The 21,172-nt window shown below is 47.8% G+C and overlaps 1 long non-coding RNA gene across 2 annotated transcripts in view; it reads right to left on the bottom strand.

Annotated features, from left to right (window-relative positions):
* The window catches only part of LOC140595614 (uncharacterized), a 28,580-nt gene extending 13,340 nt beyond the window's left edge, over positions 1-15,240 (bottom strand). For both annotated transcript variants that reach the window (XR_011997340.1, XR_011997341.1), the window contains exons 1-2: positions 15,104-15,240; positions 3,763-3,862 (exon numbers count right to left, since the gene is read on the bottom strand). This is a non-coding gene — a long non-coding RNA (uncharacterized lncRNA). The remainder of the gene's footprint in view (positions 1-3,762; positions 3,863-15,103) is intronic.
* Positions 15,241-21,172: the final 5,932 nt, after the last annotated feature.

The raw sequence follows: 21,172 nt of genomic DNA, 5'->3' as shown, positions 1-21,172 counted from the left end.
TTATGTCCCAGAGACTTTGCAAAATTTTAGTTCTCTTATCACATTTAATCCTCACATACATCCATAAGGTAGTTTCTGCTTTAGCCTCATTTTGCAGGTGAGTAAACAGAGGCCTCTTTTGGGGACTAAACCCATGAGTACTCATGAGAAAATGCACCAAGATCCATTCAATCGGGGCATCTGGATGGCTCAGTTGATTGTCTGCTTTGGGCTCAGGTCATGATCCTGGGGTCCTGGAATTGAACCCCTCTTTGGGTTCCCTCAGCTGGGAGCCTGTTTCCCCCTCTCCCTCTGCCTGCTGCTCCCACTGCTTGTGCTCTCTCTCCCTCTGTCAAAATAAATAAATAAAATCTTAAGAAAGAAAAGATCCATTCATTCACTTATTCTGTAATATTTGTAATCTATTGGCACTGAGACACAGAGGGGGACGCTGCCCTTATGAAGTTTACTATCTACTGGAGGAATGAATCTCCACTCCTTTTTGCTTAAATAACTGCAAAAATGCAGATCTAATTAGATTAAAAATTATCTTTCTTTTAATGAATTGGGCCATATGTATTTTTGAAGGTTGGCTCTTGGTTGTAAGGAAATTTTAGGATTTTTAAAAATAATTATAAATATGGGAGGCATTTAAAAAATTTTTCATAACTTTATTGAGATAAATGGACATTAACATTAAGTTCACCTTTTTTGAAGCATATAATTCAGTAGTTTTTAGTATTTTCACAGAGTTGTGTGCCAAGATTCTCAAATTCCAGAGCATTTTTATCACTCCTCAAAAGAAAATTTATTTCCATTAGCAGTCACTTCCCATTTCCCACTAGTCCCACTAGTCCCCAGAAAACACTAATTTACTTTCTGCCTCTACGGTGCCTGTTCTGGACATTTCATATAAGTGAAATCATATGCTATGTCGCCTTTTGTGTTTGGCTTCTTTCACTTAGCATAATGTTTTCAGGGTTCGACCTGTTGTAGCATGAATCAGGACTTCATTTCTTTTTATTGCCAAATAATATTCCACTGTATGGATGTGGCACATTTTATTTATCCATTTATCAGTTGATAGACATCTGTGTGGTTTCTCCTTTTTGGCTATTATGATAATGCTGCTATGAACATTCCTGTGTGTTTCTGTGTGGGTGAATGTTTTCAATTCCCTTGTGTATATGTCTAGAAGTAGAATCCCTGGGTTATATGGTAACTTTTAAGGAACTGCCAAATGGTTTCCAAAGTGGCTGCAGCATTTTACAATTTCATCAGCGATGTACGAAGGTTCCAGTTTTTTCCCATCATCGGCAAGACTTGTTTTTGTCCATCTATTTGATTATAGCCATTCTAGTGGGTGTGAAATGGTAGGCATCTCATTGTGGCTTTCATTTGCATTTCCCAAATGACTAAAGATATTGAGGAGACATTTATTTTTATGATTTAAAATAATCTTGACTAGAGGAGCACAACGGAATTATTCAACGAGTTTTTTTACAAGACACTACGTGGGCTTCACATCACTTAAAATGGTAAATATATTTGCCAGGACGGCCTACTGATTTTGGAATGTGAGAGAAAACCAATTCAAAATGGCTTAAGCAATGAGGAAAATCATCATTTCATGTAACAAGAAGTACAACGTCAGGAGATTACAGAGCTGTTCTACACAACCACTCTGTACTCTCATGGAGATCCAGCTTCCCTCTGCTTGTCTACTGTGTGACCCTAGCATGCCCATTGTATCTGCCTTTGTAGTAGTGAAATGGTTGCTAGAATTCTGGGTTCGCTCTCTGGACCTGAAAATGTCCAGTGGAAGAGAAATCTGTCTCAGAAGCCGCTAGCTGTCCTTTTTTACATCTTATTGGTCTAGAACTGTATCACATGCTCATATTTAAACCAATCACAGGTAAATGGAAATGGAAATTCCATGTATATGATTTAGTTGCAGTGAGACTTGCCACCCTCCTAAATGGGAACTATATGGGAGTTCTGACAATGGGGAAAAAGGGAAATGGATGTTGGGTGGGCAACTAAGAATGTCTGTGTTGGTGTTGCTCTAGGCTAAAATATGATGATGAAAAATATTAGGTTAAATCTTGAAATTGCCCCTATGGGACCATTGACAACACTAATCTCATATGGTTCAATCTAATCATTTCCAATGCCATTTTGACAGATTGGGCTGAGGAGTGGGGAGAGGATAATATTGGCTTCAGGTTTTAGTTCAATCACTTAGAATAGCTCATAAAGTGTGAATCACTTAAATTGATTGATACAAGTAAATCAGACTCTTGTGAGCAAAATGATTTTGTGTAATACAAGATCTTATTTGATTTCTTTATCTCTTTCTTGGCACATCTCAAATGTTAGGAAATATTTCCACAATCCCAAAGCATTTGTCCTGATGCACGTGCTGATGAAGCCTGTGAATGTTTTATTTATACAGACTTAACAGTTTGTTGAATTTTAATCTTAAACAATTAAATCACTGAATGCATTATTCTGTTTTCATTAAAAAAACATTTAAAGATTTCAAAGAGAAAGTGACTGTGTACCTTCCATTTTAGGGGTCTTTTAAATGAGGCAGACTTTGAGAAGTCTAAAATAAGCTATTTAGGATGTGGAAATGAACAGAAAGCTTTGAAGACTGGGCTACCCCTGGATTGCACAGAAATGTGCACAGAGCAGATTAGAAAATGGCAACCTTTCTCTTTTTAAATTCTTAAATTCATGTATTTATTTTTTTTGAATAGGCAACATATTCACACAGTATAAATTCAAAACATGCAAAAGTTATAGTGATGTCTCCTTCCCACAGCTGCTCCTCAGCCATTCAGTTCTCTTTTCCCAAGACAAATGCTACCAGAAGAAAAATTTTAGGAGTATTCAAACCATGCTTTCCCTACACATAGTAGCATACTGTACATCCTGCTCTGCTCTTTTTTTTTTTTTTAACTGAACAAGGTATTTTAGAGACCAGTCCAAATTGATATACAATGAGCACCCTCATCTCTTTTATGGCTGCCTAATGTTCCACTGAATGGATGTACCGTGTTTCTTTAACCAGTCCCCAACTGAGGGACATTTAGATTGCTTTCAACCTATCATAAGCAGTGCTGCAAAGAATAACTTTATACATATGTCATTTGCACGTGTGCAAGTGTACCTTAGGGAAAGTTCCTACAGAGGAATTGCTGTATCAGAGGATGTATGTTTTTGTAATCTTGCTAAATGATGACAGATTGCTCCCTTTTCCAGAGGGGTAGCAGCAATTTAAATTTGCACAGTAATGCACGAGAGCACTGGTTTTCCCACAAGTGTGGCAGCTTTCCAAAAGAGAGGTCATAAAGGAGCCCCCTGCACCTTCATTCTAGGTGTGTGGGCAGGACCCTAAAAGGATCTTGTTCCCATTTTTAACAACACAGAAAAATGCTCACCGTACATATTAAAGGAACAAAAAAAGCATTCAAATTTGAACTGTGCAAACATTTGGGGATGCATCGAAAAAAGAATGAAAGACAATTAAAATATTGACAGTAAAAAAATAAAATAAAAAAATAAAATAAAATATTGACAGTGTTTAAAGCCTTTGTACTTTTCTACAATTAGCTCTGGTTCTGTGTATAATCGGAAACAATGCTAAAGTCACTGCTGCTGTTGTCTTTGGGTTAGGAATCTCATTCCCTTGCAAGATATCTCAGAAGAGTTCCTTTTCAGTAAAGCTCTCCTATAAAGGAGACTCCAGCTTGGTTTCATTTTAGGCTGAACACCTACCTGGTCTTCCTTCAGTGTCTCCTTCGCTTGGTCAGAGATGCCAAGAAACTGGAGTAGCAGCTACAACTTTATCTGGCACAGTCTGGCAAATCCATCAACACTAAAATTCCAACAGGTATACGTTTTACTTAAAAAAAAAAAAAATCGTTCTGGTTTGTCAATTTCACCGATCACAGTGGTGGTTCATCTTGCTTTTTGGCTTTTCCACCACCATCATTTCCGTTTTTCACTAAGATCATTAAAATATTCCTCTGAGCCCCTCCCCAAACCCCTTCTTTCCAGAAAGAGATCTACTTATATGTGAACAGTCTTTGGGTCCCCCAGGCAGTTCATCCCCCTGGGGGCCTGGGCAAGAGCATTTCCCAAGGGAGGTGACTCAGAGATATCTGAGCCCCTGGCCCTGTCCTGCACTCACACTGCATAAAGGCCTATAGCTGTTGCAGTTGCAATTTTCTCTCTAAACCCCACTCCTTTTGTTGACTTGCAGAGGCTTACATTCCAAGAAAAAAAAAAAAAAAAAAAGGTAATTTGAAAGTGCTGCTGAATTTAGATGCATTTTGCTAATTTGTTTTTATTATGCATAGAAATATTGGTATAAAAGGTGTTTCAATTATTTTCTAAGGGAGGGACCTATGCATTCTCCGCAGCCACAAAGCCTTTAAATGGAGTTATTTTTCTCGGCTTATAATCGTTCTCCCTTTTAAGTACCCCAGCAGAAAAAGTAAGTTTACTGCTCCTCGCACAATGGGTCTCTTCACTTTTTAGGTTTGGGAGACCTGGGTGACCTACGAAAGTTAATTAGAAGGTTAACAAAGACGAAGACAGAGTCGAATCCATCGCCTCTCCTTCAGCCAAAGATGTCATCCATTAATTAGGGAAATCGTTAAGGTGGCCTTTATAGAATCCATAGAAAATCTGCCGTTGGCGGTCGACAGTTTTGATCAGATTTTCCTCTCCCCAATAATACTGCGCTTAATGGTACGAAAAGCAGAGGGCGGGGGCGGGGAGAGGGGCAGGGGCGGGGGGGGGGGGGGATGTGTTGCAGCCGCGGTACAGTTACCAGCCCTGATTGGGGCGGCTTTGATTCTCAGGCTGCCCCGCATACTTGCTCCATGATGTAATCCGTATTGAACCTGGAGGCCGGCGAGCGGGAGGAGGCGGGAGAGGCCGCGGGAGGCCCCGAGGGCCGCGCGGGCCGACGCTCTCCCCGCAGCGCAGACTGTGCGGCGGCCGCGGCGCCCCTGCTGCCCCCAGGGCGCGGGCGGGGCGGGGCGCGCATCCCTCCCCCCGCCCTGATGATGGGCGCCCCCCCACCCCCCCCACCCTGGGGCAAAGCTTCAGTCTCTGCCTCCTTGAAAACCGCGCGGTTCTTAGAAGTCCGGGTGCCTGGCGGTGGTTGCATAGACGTGACCTCCCTGCCTGCCTGCGGTTTCTCGCCTCCTTGCAAACGTGTCTGAGCCTAGAATTTCTGATTTAGACGGGGAGACCTTCGGGATCTTTGTTTTGGCATTACGTATGTATTATTTTTTTAAAAAAATATTTATTTGTTCATGAGAGAGAGGCAGAGACATAGGCGGAGAGAGAAGCAGGCTCCCTGCAGGGACTCGATCTGGGGCCTCCAGGATAGCGCCCTGGGCTGAAGGCAGGTGCTCAACCGCTGCGCCCCCCAAGGCTTCCCTGGCTTTGCCTATTTTTTTTTTAAAGATTTTATTTATTTATTCATTAAAGACACACACACACACACACACACACACACACACAGAGGCAGAGACACAGGCAGAGGGAGAAGCAGGCTCCATGCAAGGAGCCCAAGGTGGGACTCGATCCCGAGTCTCCAGGACCAGGCCCTGGGCTGAAGGCAGGTGCTAAACCGCTGAGCCACCCAGGGATCCCCTGGATCTCCGGCATTACCTATTTAAAGATGATGTTAATTCTGCATATAAGATGCTTTTAGGGTTGTTTTTTTTTTTTTTTTTTTTAAGGTTTTCTTTAGGGGATCCCTGAGTGGCTCAGAGGTTTGGCGCCTGCCTTTGGCCCAGGGCGTGATCCTGGAGTCCCAGGATCGAGTCCTGCATCAGGCTCCCTGCATGGAGCCTGTTTCTCCCTCTGCCTATGTCTGCCTCTCTCTTTGTGTCTCTCATGAACAAATAAATAGAATTAAAAAAAAAGATTTTATTTATTTATTCATGAGAGACACACACACACACAGAGGCAGAGATATGGAGAAATAGGCTCCCGGGAAGCAGCCCGATGTAGCACTCGATCCTGGATCCTGGGATCATGCCCTGAGCCCAAGGCAGACACCCAATGGCTGAGCCACCCAGGCGTCCCACTTGTAGTTTTTAATGTGGAACTTTTTGTGTGTGTATGTGCCATTTAAACCGTTTTTAAGTGTAGAGTTTAGCAGCATTAAGTACATGCACCTTGTTGTACAGCCATCACCACCATCCATCTGCCTGAACTGAAACTCTGTTTGCACTGAGGGACTTATTTTTTGAAATTACGTTGCAGGGTTGGTTCCATGGTTTTCCAAGTTATCAATAAATTCTCTCTGAGGGATTAGCATCTTTTAAGGAGTTGAGAGTTTTTGCATAGTACTTCTTCACGATGAAGGCTGGAGCGATGTAATGCTGCCCTTGTTTGCCATGCAAAACACTTCTATGTACTTTGGCCTCTTTCTGGATTGATATTGAGCAAATACTGCATGAAATCTCACCCAGACAGTAAATGGCCCTTTTGGTGCGCCTTACTAGCAGAGTGAGAAAGAACTGCTGTTCCTCAGAGAAGAGGGAAGCGTCACTCTTAGCATTACAAAGGAAAGGACCAGAACTACTATAAATACACAGAATCATATCTGATGATCACCCACACCCAGGCCTTAGTCTCTTCTTCAGCTAATGTGTTGAGGAGTGTGTCCTCCCTCCTCCCCCATCCTCCCAGGCTCTTCCTCCTCCCCACCCACCCTACAGGAAGCGAAACTCCAGGGCCCAGACCAGGGCGCTGGAACAGAGCAGCTGCCACAGAGGCCCTGCCAGCAGACCCTTTAGTCGAGTCATCCTTCCTTTCCTGGCTGTGGGCACGGCCCTGGGGAAAACGAAGGGTGATGTGCCCCCAACTTCCCAGAAGAAAAAGTAGTAATTATGAAAAATCAGCTAAATGATAAGCGCATGGAATCAAAAGTCCGTAACTTATGAAGTATAAGCCGTGGCTCTATTTGTCACCAACACCAAAGCTTAAAATAAAACCCCACCATTCCCTTGTGCAAAGGATCCCCATTTCCCCCCAAATGCTTTGATCTCAGTTTTACCATGTGTGTACTTCACACCTATATAGTCAAATCGTTGGATATTCCTTTGCTATTACCCCTAGCCCGTATAACAGGCCCTTAACTAATTGAATTAAGAGACTCTCAGTTGTTGGTGGTGGCTGTAGGGCTGAATCACATAAAGTGCTCCCGAGTGGCTTCTCTGCCCCACTAGGTTTGCTTGCTCAAGTACCTCATCTGGCCACCCTGACTGCATATTAGTGCTCCTCCCCCCCACCCCCCCCCCCCAGCTCCTAAAACTCCCAAGACAAGAGCTGCACCTCATACCAACTACATAAGAATTTCTGGCGGTGAGTTTAGCACATGGTATGTTTTTAAAGCTCCCCAGGGCATTTCAGTGTGCACTTATGAATCAGAGGTGACTTACGAGGTTGAGAACTGTGATGGTTTATTTTGTGCGTCAACCTCCCTGGGCCCGCAGAGTGCCTCGCCCCACTTTTGGTCAGCGTTATCCTGGATATGTCTGTGAGGTGAGCATTTGAATAGGTAGACTGGGGAAAGCAGATTGCCCTCCCTAATGTGGGGCTCCTGAATCAGTTGAGGGACTGAATAAAATGGAAAATGCTGAGTCAGAGGGAACTTCTCCTGCCTGACTGCCTTTGAGCCAAGATATCAGTTTTTTTCCTGCCTTTTGACTTAATCTGAAACACTGATGCTTCTGGGATCTTGAGCCGACCAGGGGCTGGACCAGAACCCCACCACTGACTCTCCTGGGTGCTTGTCAGCTTCCATAATCACCAGAACCAATTCCTCATAATAAACCTCCTCCTGTATAGATACATATCTTATTGGTTCTGATTGTTTTGGAGAATCTTGACAAATGCAGATTTTGGTATCATGAAGCGGGGTGTTGCTATAATGAATACTTTAAAATGTGGCAGCAGCTTTGGAACTAGGGAGTGAAAGGAGGCTGGAGGAGTCTGAGGTGCATGCTAGAAAGATGGATGTTAAAGGCAATGCTGGTGAAGGCTCAGAAAGAAAAGAGGAGTGCTGGAGGGAGAGCTTTCATCTTTTTAGGGAACACATCAATAATCGTGAACAGAATGGTGGTAGGAATATGAATGTTAAAGGCCATTCTGATGAGGTCTCATGTAAAAATGACGAACAGGTTATTGAAAACTAGAGGTAAGATGATCCTTGTTACAAAGCGGCAAAGAACTTGGCTCAACTGTGTTCTACTCTTGTGGAAGTTGGAACTTGTGAGTAGTGAAATTGGATATATAGCAGAGGAGATTTCTGAGCAAAGTACTGAGATGTGAGGGGAGAAATGTGTTTTTATTTATTTTTTTTAAATTTTATTTATTTTTTAAGATTTTATTTATTCGTGAGAGACAGAGAGAGAGACAGAGAGGCAGAGACACAGGCGGAGGGAGAAGCAGGCTCCATGCAAGGAGTCTGACTTGGGGCTCCATCCCAGGTCTCCAGAATCAGGCCCTGGGCTGAAGGCGGCGCTAAACCGCTGAGCCACCCGGGCTGCCCGAGAAATGTGTTTGAACAAGGCAAGCTTAAGCAAAAATAAAATCAGAACTTAAAGATTTGGGAAGTTCTCAGCCTATCCATACTGAGAAATGAGGAAGGTGTTCTAACGAGGTATCCTAAGAGTGTGGCCGAACAACGCTTTGATAAGGAGATTAATGTGGTGTGAACTGTGGTTCTAATCAGTCATTTTAGCAGAAGCCACAAATACAGGTGGGATTATACCATCCCAGACACTGACAGCTTCAAGAAAATGAGATAGAATGAAGGAAGACTGTTAACATAGGTTACTGTTCCAGAAAAGGGAAGAACAGCCCTGAAGGGGATTTATAGATCACTAGGACTACTACTCCCACCACAGGGCCAGGGGGCAAGATGATTTCCTTTTTGGTTTCAGAGGGCAGGGTTCTTGAAAAGAACCATGGTGGGGGCCCTCAGCAGAGAGCTGAAGGGGTGGGGCTCCCCACAGAGACTGTCACCCCTGTGACCCTGGAGGGCAGTGCATCAAACCAAAGAGGATTATTCTTAAATCTTAAGAGCTAATGGAATTTGTCTTGCTAGGTTTTAGACTTACTTTGGACTCCCCACCTTTTCCTTCCCTCCTGGTTCTTTCTTTTGGAATGAGAATGTCTGTTGTACACCTGTCCCACCATTGTATTTGGGAATCACATCACTTGTATGGTTTCACAGGTTCACATCTGGAGAGGAAGTTTTGAGTATCACTCATATCTGATTTGGATGCTATTTAGATGACACTTTGGACTTTGGACTCAGAGTTGATGTAAGAATGAGTTAAGACTTTGGGGGGGGTGTTGGAATGGAGTGCATGTACTTGCATGTGAGAAGGACATGAATTTTGGGGGGGTCAGGGGTAGAATGTTATGGACTAAATGTTTGTGTCCCCCCATTCATATGTTGAAGCACTAACCCCCAATATGACTATATTTGGGGATAGGGCCTGTGAAGGGGTAATAAAAGTTAAACAAGGTCATGAAGGTGGGTCCCTAATCCTAAGGGGCTGGTGCCCTTATAAAAAGATGAAGACACACCAGAGCTTTCTCTTCCTTTTTTTTTTTTTTTTTTTTTAAATATATTTTATTTATTTGACAGGGGGAGAGAGCACAAGCCAGGGGAGTGGGAGAGGGAGAAGCAGGCTCTCCGCTGAGCAGGGAACCTGATGTGGGGCTCGATTCCATGACCTTAAAATCATGACCTGAGCCTGCGATCCCATGACCCTAAGATCATGTCCTAAGCCAAAGGCAGCAGCTTAACCAACTGAGCCACCCAGGCACCCAGAGCTTTCTCTTCCTAATGCAAGAGGACACAAAGGGAAAACAGTTATCTATAAGTCAGGAAGAGAGCTCTCACCAGAAACCAAACTGACCAACACCTTTACACTGGGGCTTGCCAGCTTCCACCACTGTGAGAAAATGAATTTGTTGTTTAAGGTACAGAGTTCACAGCATTTTGTTATGGCTGCCAGAGCAGACTAATAAAACAACCATGTAAAGGTGATACCAATCACTGCCATAAACCATGTCCCCTTCTAAAATTGTCCACTCTGGGATGTCTGGCTGGTTCAGTCAGTATAGTGTGCAACTTTTTTTTTTTTTTTTTTTTTTTTTTTTAAGTAGGCTCCAGCTCAATGCCAGGCTTCAACTCAAGACCCTGGGATCAAGACCTGAAATCAAGACCTGAGATCAAGTGTTGGATGCTTAACCAATTGAGCCACCCAGGTGCCCCTAGAATAAGCAACTCTTGATCATGAGGTTGAGCCCCACCATGGATGTAGAGGTTACTTTAAAAATAAAACAAAATTGTCTTCCTTGGCTTGCCCTAAGGGCCATATGCTCCTCTGTCCTCTGCTTTTGGCCAGGGGTGAGCACATGACCCAGGACATTCCATTCATGGGCTCCTGAACCATTTCTGGCATAAAACCCACAAATCAGAGCTTCATTTTGGTTTAGAAGATCTTCTTTTGAATTCTCTGGGGATAACTCAAGTTAGGGTGAGTTAACTGGGTCAGATAACCTTGATACCTACCCAAGAAGCTTGAGGCACTTTCCAAAAAGGATAGGCCTAAGAAGAGTATAGCAGTTAGAACTTTTCAGAAGCAAAGGTCATTATGGGAGTGTAAGCCACCCATGGGGGAGGGGAGTGGGTAAGAAGCAGGCAAGGGTAGGGGGATTGAAGGATGCTAGACAAACTTATTAATATGGAAGTTTCCCCCAAGATTTCTGATTATATAGATTCTCCACCTTTTCCCATCCAATTCATTTTGAGGGTGACCTTTGCCATAGCTGTCCCAAAGTAAATTTAATTTAAGTATAAAAGACCCATTCAAACTTACTTATGCTAGGGAAGAGGTGATGGTTATTGGATGGATATAGGAAAAGTGACTTCTTAGGAAACTGCAGCTATTCCCTACTCATTCTCTCTGTCTCAGTCTCTGTGTCTCTCTGTGGTCCTGTGGCTTCCTGCGTTAGCTGCCCAGGAAGGTTGGCCCACCACCCCCTGTGCCACTATAAAGTGGGATGGGCCTGGTAGGAGGGGTAAGTCATCAAACATCTACTGAGGAAATGCATGCTGAAAATTTCTATTCAGATTGCTAGAAATACCAAAAAAATGTCTTATATTTTTCTATTTTTATATCTTAATTACAGTTAAATTTGGATTAATGAGTAGATTGGGGAATGAAGTATTCTGACTCATTTTCTGATAAAACTTCTGTGTTAACCAGAAAATGCTTTTATTAAAAAAAATTTCACTGGATGATATTTCTAAAATGTTTACTTCATCTCCTTATAAGATTGTGACAATATTTGCTCCCTCTTGGTCACATATGAGTTAAAATAGCAGTTCCTTTCGAAGAGATCTCAGGAAGTACTGCATTTAGGGCGTCAGAACACCCCCTCCATCCCAGCAGTATCACCAGAGGAGCCTCAGGCCCATCACTGAGCCTCTCTGAGCCCCACTTTCCTCATAGGAGAAAGAGAAGATGGAGGTGGTAATACTGTTTTTTCTTTTTATCTCAGGGGTAATTACTTTAAATTTATGGGTGAAATTAATTAGTAAATTAAAAGCATAAGTTATTTTGGGCTCGCTCTATAAATGTTGGCTGAGTGACTTCTATGATGTGAACAATCTCCATATAGGTGATATAGGAAATTGGCTGAATCTGGGCAAGTCCCAGGTCATATTCTGAAAAATTATGATTAGTTTTTTTAATATACTAGAGCTAGTTCTATTAGCTTCTCCTTTCACAAAGTGAGGGTAGGGCATCTCACACCTGTCAGAATGGCCAGAATGAAAATGACAAGAAATAACAAGTGTTGGCGAAGATGTGGAGAAAAAGGAACCCTTGTTCTTGTTACTTTGCACCATATGCGATGCAAACTGGTGTGGCCACTGTGGAAATTGCATGGAGTTTCCTCACAAAATTAAAAATAAAAATGCCACATGGTCCAGTAATTCCACTACTGGAGGGTGGTCGGGTGGCTCAGCTGTTTAGCACCACCTTCAGCCCAGGGCCTGATCCTGGGTCTCCAGGATCGAGTCCCACATGGGGCTCCCTGCATGGAGCCTGCTTTTCCCTCTGCCTGTGTCTCAGTCTCTCTCTCTCCCTCTCTGTCTCTCATGAATAAATAAATAAAATCTAAAAAAAAAAAAAAATCCACTACTGGGTTTTTGCCCAAAGAAAAAGAAAATACTCATTTGAAAAGATACATGCACCCCTATGCTCACTGCAGCATTATTTACAATAGTCAAGATATGGAAGCAACTCAAGTGTCCAGCGATAGATGAATGGATAAAGAAGATGTGGTATGTATATGCAACGGAATATCATTCAGCCATAAAAGAGGATGAGATCTTGCCTTTTGTGACAAAATGGATGGACCTTGAGGGTATTATGCTAAGTGAAATAAGTCAGACAAAGACAAATACCATATGATTTCACTTATATATAGAATCTAAAAAAGGAAACAAATGAATAAACAAAAAGCAGAATCAGACCAATAAATAAAGAGAATAAACTGATGGTTGCCAGAAGGGAGGGAGTACGTCATGTGACTAAAAGGTACAGCATAGCAGATATAGTTGATGATATTGTAATAACGATGTGTAGTGACAGATGTTAACGTGTGGTGAGCACAGCATAATGTATAGAGAGGTTGAATCACAGTGTTGTACACGTGGAACTAAAGTAATATTGTGTGTCAACTCTATTAAAAAAAGTGAGATATAGGGAAAAATCAGGTAAACTGAGGGTTCTATTGAGTTCAGGTCCAACTGAACTGCTCTTGTTCAAGAAAGTCATTAATAATATATTTTGAAAGCTTATTCAACAAATATTAACCAAGGACCCTGGGAATATACTGTTGAACAGAAACAGGCATGAACCCTGCCCTCATGTTCATCCACCATGAAATGGCACATGACACCAAAACAAATGCACCGTGTTTTCTAAATCTGAGTTTTCTCTCTGATTTATTCATTTTTATTTTTTTTAAAGATTGTATTTATTTTTTCATGAGAGACAGAGAGAGAGAGGCAGAGACACAGGCAGAGAGAGAAGCAGGCTCGCTGTGGGGAGCCGGGTGGGGGACTCGATCCCAGGACCCCCGGGATCAAGACCTGAGCCAAAGGCAGCCGCTCAACCAGAGCCACCCATGCATCACTTTCTCTCTAGTTTATGTTCCCAAATGCTAACACTCCCCATAGATATGAGAGTTCTCTTAAAGAGTTAACATCCTTGAAAAGAGGAGCTGAAGAAACCTGGGAGCATTTTCTTTACCAGCTCAGGCAAATGACTGAAAAGTCAAAAACAAATTTTACAAAAAATATTAGGCTTTGGATGTTCACTTCCAGGGACTGGCTATTTGAGTAAATTGGGCAGTGGTATCCCTGATCGGCACCGACCTCACTGGCTCTGCTCTGGGCAAGACAGAGGCAGGAGGCAGCAGGACATGTTGTGAGATCCTGGTCAATTCTAACCTGATGCCACTAAGAACACTCTCCCTCTTTCTGCGTCTGGGAGACACACGAGAGATCTCTGAGGCAGGCTGATGTCCTCAGATATAAACCTAGTTTATGGCTTGGAACCATTAAGGCTGCTTGATAACTACTAATTAAATGAATTAGGTGCATAATACATAATTACCAGTGCTCTACATTTCCCTGTCTTTGCTGCACCACAGGAAAAAGTTTCCATGGCACTTGGTTTGTATAAGCAAAAACCAAAATTAAATTAAGAGGTCACACGCCAGTAGCAAAGACAAAATCAGGAAAACATTTTCTAATCAGAAACTGCAAAGAAATTGGGGCTTTTATATAATAGCGAAATTAGGGTTTGGATGGTGGTATTCTTTCAACCAACTTTTCACAAATATTTTCTGGAACAGGCCCAAGGACTGAATCCTAATTTAGCCCATTCTTTTTCAGATGTAATTGAATTCACTTGTTTAGGTTTCTGCCTCCCCCACCTTCCATCCCGTGGCAAGGGGAGTGCTGCTCTGCTCTCCCAGGCGGGGCACCGGTGCAATCTGTAGACGGTGTTGGGAGGACCGTCCTCCCGGGATCCGAGGCTCCTAATCCCTTCCTCCACAGCTACTATCTTCCCCCACCCCGAGGAAATTCCTCTCCACGCTTTGCTCCCTTGATGCTGCCTACCAAGTTCCCCCTCTGCTACTCTCACCTCCCAGCCCCCAAAGTTACTCTCCTCCAGAAACAAACGACTCTATCAGCTGGGGAGGAGCACTTCGTCTGAAAAATATCCTCTGGGAGGGGTCGAGTGCAAAAAAAGAAAAAAAAAAATTCAGGTCTAGAATCCTTGAACTGAAATCACTTATGGTTGCAAGAGCTGACACTGAGCTGGAGCAACATGCATTCCTTGTGGCTGAGGGATTCCGGCATCAGCAAAAGGGGGAAAGATAGCTTTTGTTGTTATTTGGGGCCCAGGGAGAGGATTTGGCGGTACGCACATCAGGTTGGAGTGAAAAGTCGCTAAGGACGCGTTCGTTCCCACGTTAGCTCCGATGACGGCAGGCCCCTGGTTTGGCAGACACTTAGCCTGCAGACACGAAAGCCATCTCCACGGGGAGGACGTGACTTGCCAAACGATTCCCACCACCCGCCTGGACTACCCCCTCGCGCTCCCGGCGTTCTCCCTGGCGGGTTGGCTGGGCCACTTGGCTTCAGAACTTTACAAATATTAGCTTCTAAGCCTGCTCCTTGAGGTTAAAAAAACGTTCAGATGAAGGCACAACAGGGAGAGGTAAGAAGCCCACGTCTCTCTCCTTTCTGTTCTTAAATGGAAGTTAAGAGACAGGTGGTTTTTTTTTTTTTAATTCAATTTGGGTGTAGAAACTTAAAAACACCTTCCCTTTTGGAAGATTCTTTCCCCCACTATGTTTGGCAGAGGCTGACTATGGTGGTTCGGAACAGAATCTCTCCTCTGTCTCTGTCTCTGTCTCTGTCTCTCGCTCTCTCTCCTGTGCAGACACACCCCAGCATGCTGGCAGTCTCTGCCCTGGTACTCACATCTCCTGCCCAAGGATGTGCGGGCCTCCAGGGGAAGGACTCCACAGTAAATGGGCAGTAGGGCTCGGTGGGCCCCGTCTGCTCTTGCCATGGGTGGTTCTTTTTCCTGCGTTCACAGGGATGAGAGTCTGCGTGACTTCCATGGCCTCCCAGAATCCCGTTGCCCCGTCTCCAAGTGCAGCCTTCTGCACGCAACAGGGGAATTCAGGCTTCTGTGAAACAGGCTTCTCAGAGCAGAAGCACAGGGAGCCAAGTGTGAAGGCTAACACGCCCTGGGGGAAGATGTGGAACCAGCTGGGCTCTGAGCCAACAGCAGCGAGTCAGAGTTCTTCCAGGATCCTGCTTGCGGCCGGACCACCTTTTGTCATTTTAAAGTGGTGCCTACCCCACCGCTCTGGCCCTGGCCCCAGGGCATGCACTAATTTTCATTCATTAATGTGTCCCTTCACAATCAAGTTATTCTCATACAAATGGTATCGCTTAGGCCTCATAACCCATGAAATAAGTAGCATTGTTCCCATTTTATTGATGAAGAAACCAAGGTCTCAGAGGGGTTTAAGTGATGTTTCCCAAGGTAAGGCAATTAGTACCAGCAAAGAGAAGTCTCGGACCTCCTGATTTTCCGTTCTTTCCTTTGCACACCTTAGTCGGTGGACAAGCGTGTACTGTATCGCTAGCACTGAACTCGAATCAATTCGGTTCTGTCGAGGATTCGAAGACCCCATGGCTTGGTCCCTACCACCCTGGCTCTTGTAAACCGGTTAGCCAGAATTAAGAGATAAGGAAGGGCTGCGCGGTATGCATTTAATGAGTTTACACACTTAGTCCGTTTATGCGCTTAGCAAACAGGTCTTGAGTATTATGTGCCAGACCCTGGGGTGGGAGTAGAGGGACCCAGAGAGGAAAAGGACACCTTTCTTCAATTCTCAAGAAGGTCAAATCCGAACAAGAGACCTTCACTGCTCAAACCCCTCAGTGGCTTCCCATTGCTTCTGGGGGGCAATCCAAAATTCCTGCCTTGGCCCACACAAGGCTGGAGGAGATGTGACCTTCGTGCCTCTCTCCAGACTCCCTCTGTTCCACACACACCGGGCTTCAAAGAACTGCTTCCTCCCCTGGGATCTTCACACCCTGAGATGGCTTCACAGAAGTGTCATCTGAGCAGGGCCGTGAAGCCTGCCTAGGAGATTTCCAGGCCAAAAATGATGGGGATAGAGGAATTTGAGTGAGGAGGGGACTCAGTGAAGAAGAGTGGCTGAGGAAAGTTTCATAGAAAAGGCAAAGCATTCCTTGTGTTTAACTGATATTCAGCAACTGTCCGTAGAAAGGAGCTGGGCTGGGAAGGCTGGGGCTGGGCCTAATGTGGCAGGAAGGAGAGCAGGGCAGTGAGAGCAGGAACTTACAGACAAAGCCTCGGAGCTGGGGTTGCCTGACCTTGTGGAAGGGCGGAGAAGCCCTCTCAGAGGCAGGTTGGGAGGGGAGCAGCGATGCATGGGAGAGTGGGTGTTTTTTGGGGTGCGATGGGATGAGAGATCTGAACTCCGGTTGTAGCTCAGCTATGTGCTCTGTGACCTTGGACAGGTTACTTCTCTGGGCTTCAGCATTTGTGAGGAAGATGGAGTAGGAAATCTCTAAACGTCTTCTTTCCAGATGACATGTGCCCTTGAATTCTCTGGTGATGACAGAGAACTGCAAAAGCCAGGATGGATGCAGATCCTGGAAGAGAGGAGGGAATCCCAGGAGGATAGAGAGAGCCCAGGCAGAGTGCTGGCATCAGGGGCCCCTGCAGCTTGCTGGGGGTGTGGAGGAAGAGGCTGGAGGGGAAGCCAGGGCTGATGCCCCGCCGGAGGAGGGATGTGCGAGGCCGGCTGCAGCTTGGGACTCATCACTGTCCCAACGGATCAAACCTCAATGGGATTTTCTAAGACAGCCCGACTTTTCTCCACTGCTACCCTGATCTCAAGTCTACTGTGGGGGGACGGAGGCCCACGCCCAGGGGAGAAGACTGCTGTGGCCAGTAAAACTGAGCACCGGGTGCAACGGAGTAAGGAAGGAGGGGAAAGAACTGAAGGGGCTTTTTGGACAGTCCAAAGGATAGGACAAGCCCCTCAGTGTTTTTTTTTTTTTTTTCCCTGTAGTGACCCCATTCTGCCCCATGGATGTCACTTTTCTCTCTTTCTCTCCCTCCCTCTCTCTCTCTCTCCCCTTCTTTTTTGGAGGTTTTGGGGAGGGGAAGCAAGCTGAGGGAGGTGGGAAGAGACTTTTTTTCACATGAGTCCTCAGAATTACAGTTCACAAACTATTCAGTAAACTGACCGGCCTCAACCTCCCCTTCAACGGCCTAATCTAAGGGGTGGATCTATGTGTTTTGTTGCTTGTCAGAAACAATCGCTGAGCGGCCCATTACATTTACAGCACGTCGCCCTTTAATTGGTGTAACACGCTGAGGCCTGAAAGGAGGAGAGGCCCACAAAAGCGCCCGTGAATGAGCCTTGACTCACACAAAAACACTCTGCAGAAGTTCAGAGCTGGCCACTAACAAGGAGGTAGGGAGTTAGTTTGAAAAGGGGGTGAAGTTCAGAAATGTGTCACCTTGAGGAGCCTCCCATCAAAGCAATGGTCGCATTGACAAGCTGCAAAGAAAAAAAGTTAAACCTTCAGGGCTGTGGACTTGCCTGCTGGATTTATTCTTTTTAAACTTGAGGAGGGGGGGCAGGAGAGGGGAGAGAGTCTTTCTTCTTCTCTTCCCTACCCTTGTCTCTCTGCTCCCTTATTTACTTCAGAGAGCCTTAAAGAAGTCGGTTTGGGAAAAAAAAAAAAAAAAAACATACCTCCCACCCCCCTGCTAAGATACACTATTAAAAAAAATAAATGTATAAAAAGTCAGGCTGAATGCGGCCGCCTTGGGCCGCCGCAGCTGATTCCAGCCTCTGGGAGAATAGCGTTTTGTCTGCGCGCCCCCGGCCCCTCCCCCACGGTCCAGGGCGACTCCCGCGCCCCGGGGCTGGGGGCCGGTGGCCCGGGGCTGGGGGCTGCGGGGCTGGGGGCTGCGCGCTCGGAGGCCGCGGGGGCCGGCGCGCGCTCGGGGCTCTGGGGTCCCGCTGCGGGCCATCCTTCCCCGCCCCGGGAGGGGACCCAGCTTCCCCTCCTCCTGCCCGCGACACCTGGGCGGGACCCCACGCGGCCGCTGCTGCTTGCAAAACGAGGCGTCCCTAACGGCACAAACCGCTGTGCGCAGGGGCGGCGTCCACCTGCGAGGTCCCTCGCGCGCACCTGCCCCGCTCCGGTCCCGGAGGCCGCCCAGGGGCCGCGATGGAGCCCACCTGTCCGGCACCGTCCTGAGCATCCTGCCCCTCGCGCCCCGCCACACCTGCGCGGCCGCACCGCGCCTCCCGCGGCTCCCGGGTGCGCGCCCGAGCGCTCCGGGGCACCCTCCGGGGCCCGCCCCCTCCCGCCTTTGTCTGGGGACGGGGACCCCCCCCCCCCCCCCGCCCCTCGCGCTGCTCCTGTGAACCGGCTGCCCCGTGCGGAGGCGGGGGCGCTTTTCAATGCGGCGCCCGCAGCTCCCTCCAGATTTGTAATCCGCCAAAAAGCCGCTGATTGCTGCAATCGTTACTTTTCATTAAAAAAACTTAGAAGCAATTTGGGAGAACCCTTCTCAATGAATACATTTACCCCCGAACGGTCTTTATTCTCCGCCTCCACTTGATGAGCTTCTCTGGCACGGATCCGCTCTTACAGGCACAGAATGGGCAATCCCTTGATCCCCGTCAATTGTCATCCCGAGTCGGGGCCACTTTGACCGCCAATAGTGGGGAAGTCAGAGCTAATCCTCAGAAGGAATCACGGGAAAAGAAAAGCAACAATAACCAAGTCAAGCGTAAAAAATGAAAGAGAAATCTCTATTATCACCCACTACATTTCCCAGCGATGTACTGAAAAAATCAGCTCGCTTGTCATTCGAGTCAGACACCCGCACAAGAATATGGGGTCGCGGTGGGTTGGTAGACTCACACGACGTGGGGAGCGAGGTGTGGGAGCCAGAGGCCCCTCGGCCTCCGCCAAGTCCCCCTCACCCGCCACGACCATTAGATACAGACTGACTTTATTCTGTGCGGGGAGGCGCGGGGCTGGCTGGCGGGGAGCCCCCAGCTGGGCGCGGATCCGAGGTCCCGGGACCCGGGGGGGGGCGGGGAGCCCCCAGCTGGGCGCGGATCCGAGGTCCCGGGACCCGGGGGGGGGGGCGGGGGCTGCTGCTCCGGCCCCGCCGCCAGGCCCGGGCGTCTCCGTCCCCCCCGCGGGCGCAGGTGCGCGGGGCGCGCTCGGGGCCGGGGCCGTGGGCTCCCGCCGCTGCAGCCGCGGCTCGTGGGCGACGGGCGGGGCGCGAGAGGCCCGCGGGGCCGCGGGAGCAGACCAGGGAGACCTGGGGGAGTGTGCAAACACCGCCACTTTCCACGCTGACACCTACAATTATCTGGCACAGGCCTTGATTCTTTTATGCCGCAGCCAAGTGAGGGGCAAAGTTAGCTCCAAAGAGGCCGATGTAAAGCGGGGCCGCCGGGCGGGGTTCCAGGCGCGGCCCGGCCTCTCGGGGGTGGGGGGTGGCCCCGGCAGCCGCGCGCCCCCCGCCCCCCGCCCGCCCGGGAAGGAGCAGGGAGAGCTGCGAGTGCCCCGTCGCCCGCGGATTTGGGATCGACGGCCCGAGTCACCCCAGCACTGGCCTGGGGGCACCGCAGAGGACATACACCCCCAAACACCTCGGGCCGAGAAAGGGTGTGCGCGCGCGGCCGTCGCTGGCCCCCTGGGTAGCTGCACAACCGGCCTCGGGGCGCCTTCGGGTCTACTTTCGTCTCCCCCCGCGGCGGAGCGCTGGAGCTGCTCTTCCCGCCGCTCCAGGGGTGGTGAGGGGGGGCCAAGGGCGGCAGCGAGGCCACGAAGGCGGATTCCCTCCTCGCCTCCAAGGGGCCTCCGGGGCGCCCGAGCCTCGGGCCATTCCTGCTCCGCCCCCGCCCGGCGCCCATCTCCCGCAGCGCCCAACTCCCACCTCCTCCCTGGGCATCCAAACCCCAAGCCCGTTGGGCTTTTCCCTCTGGAGAACCTTCCAGGCTGTCACTTACCCCCTTTGCGCCACACACAGCACACATACACACACAGTATCACAGAGGCGCACATGACATACACCGCGTCCTATTTATATGAACCTCTTCCCTTGTGTCCGAACATGCAGAAATAACCGTTCACACTATAACAAGCTTCTGAAACCTACATTCACACAAGACCCGGACACCTGCATATACAGTCGCACAGACCTGCACACACGCCTGAACATCCAGGCACACAGCGCACATGCACACCCTCCCAATTGCTCTCACAGTGCACCAGCACGCCCCTTGGGCGCCCACAAACTGGCTCCATCCAGTATGGTAGGTCAAGCAGGGAAGGCTACTAGCCATCCGGGTGGGGGTCACCAACTTTGGCCCTGGGACCCGGGGCCTCCTTTGGGGATCCTTGCCTGGGCAAATGCCCCCACCTGCCTGCCGGGCCTGTGCTCTGGGCCTGTGCGGCCCTCCACCCCTCACCTCGCGGGCGCTGCACCCGAGCTGGGGTTCTCAGGCCACCACACCAACCAGGCTGGAGCCCGGGGCAAAGACTGGCCAGCGGGACTTGTTCACTGTGGTGCCAAACGCTGGCCCACGAACCTCCTTAAAGGAGTGGACGAGCTGCGGTGGCAGCCACAGGGGTGGGGAGTGGGATGGGCAGGGAAGGAGAGGGTCTGATCTGACTGACCCCCATCCCCACCCAGGTCTGGCAGCCCGGCCAGGAGGACGGTGTAGAGAGTGGGGGTGATAATCGCCATCTATAATGAGTGAGAACCTTGCCCCAGATTTACATAGACGTGGATCTCTGCTTAGTCCCCGATCTGGAAAGGGTGCTTTGCAGAGAGGGCGACATTCTGCAATCCTAATTAGTGATTTTTGTCCCCTTGTTACTGGGCTCAGCATCTCATGCAAATGAACTCTTCATTTCAGCCACATTACCCCAGCTCCAGAATTAACTGACTCTTATCTT

Source organism: Vulpes vulpes, chromosome 1 (assembly GCF_048418805.1).
Source record: "Vulpes vulpes isolate BD-2025 chromosome 1, VulVul3, whole genome shotgun sequence".
Classification (NCBI taxonomy): domain Eukaryota; kingdom Metazoa; phylum Chordata; class Mammalia; order Carnivora; family Canidae; genus Vulpes; species Vulpes vulpes.
Note: the sequence above shows the minus strand (reverse complement) of the source record. Positions and strands in the feature narration are given on the sequence as shown.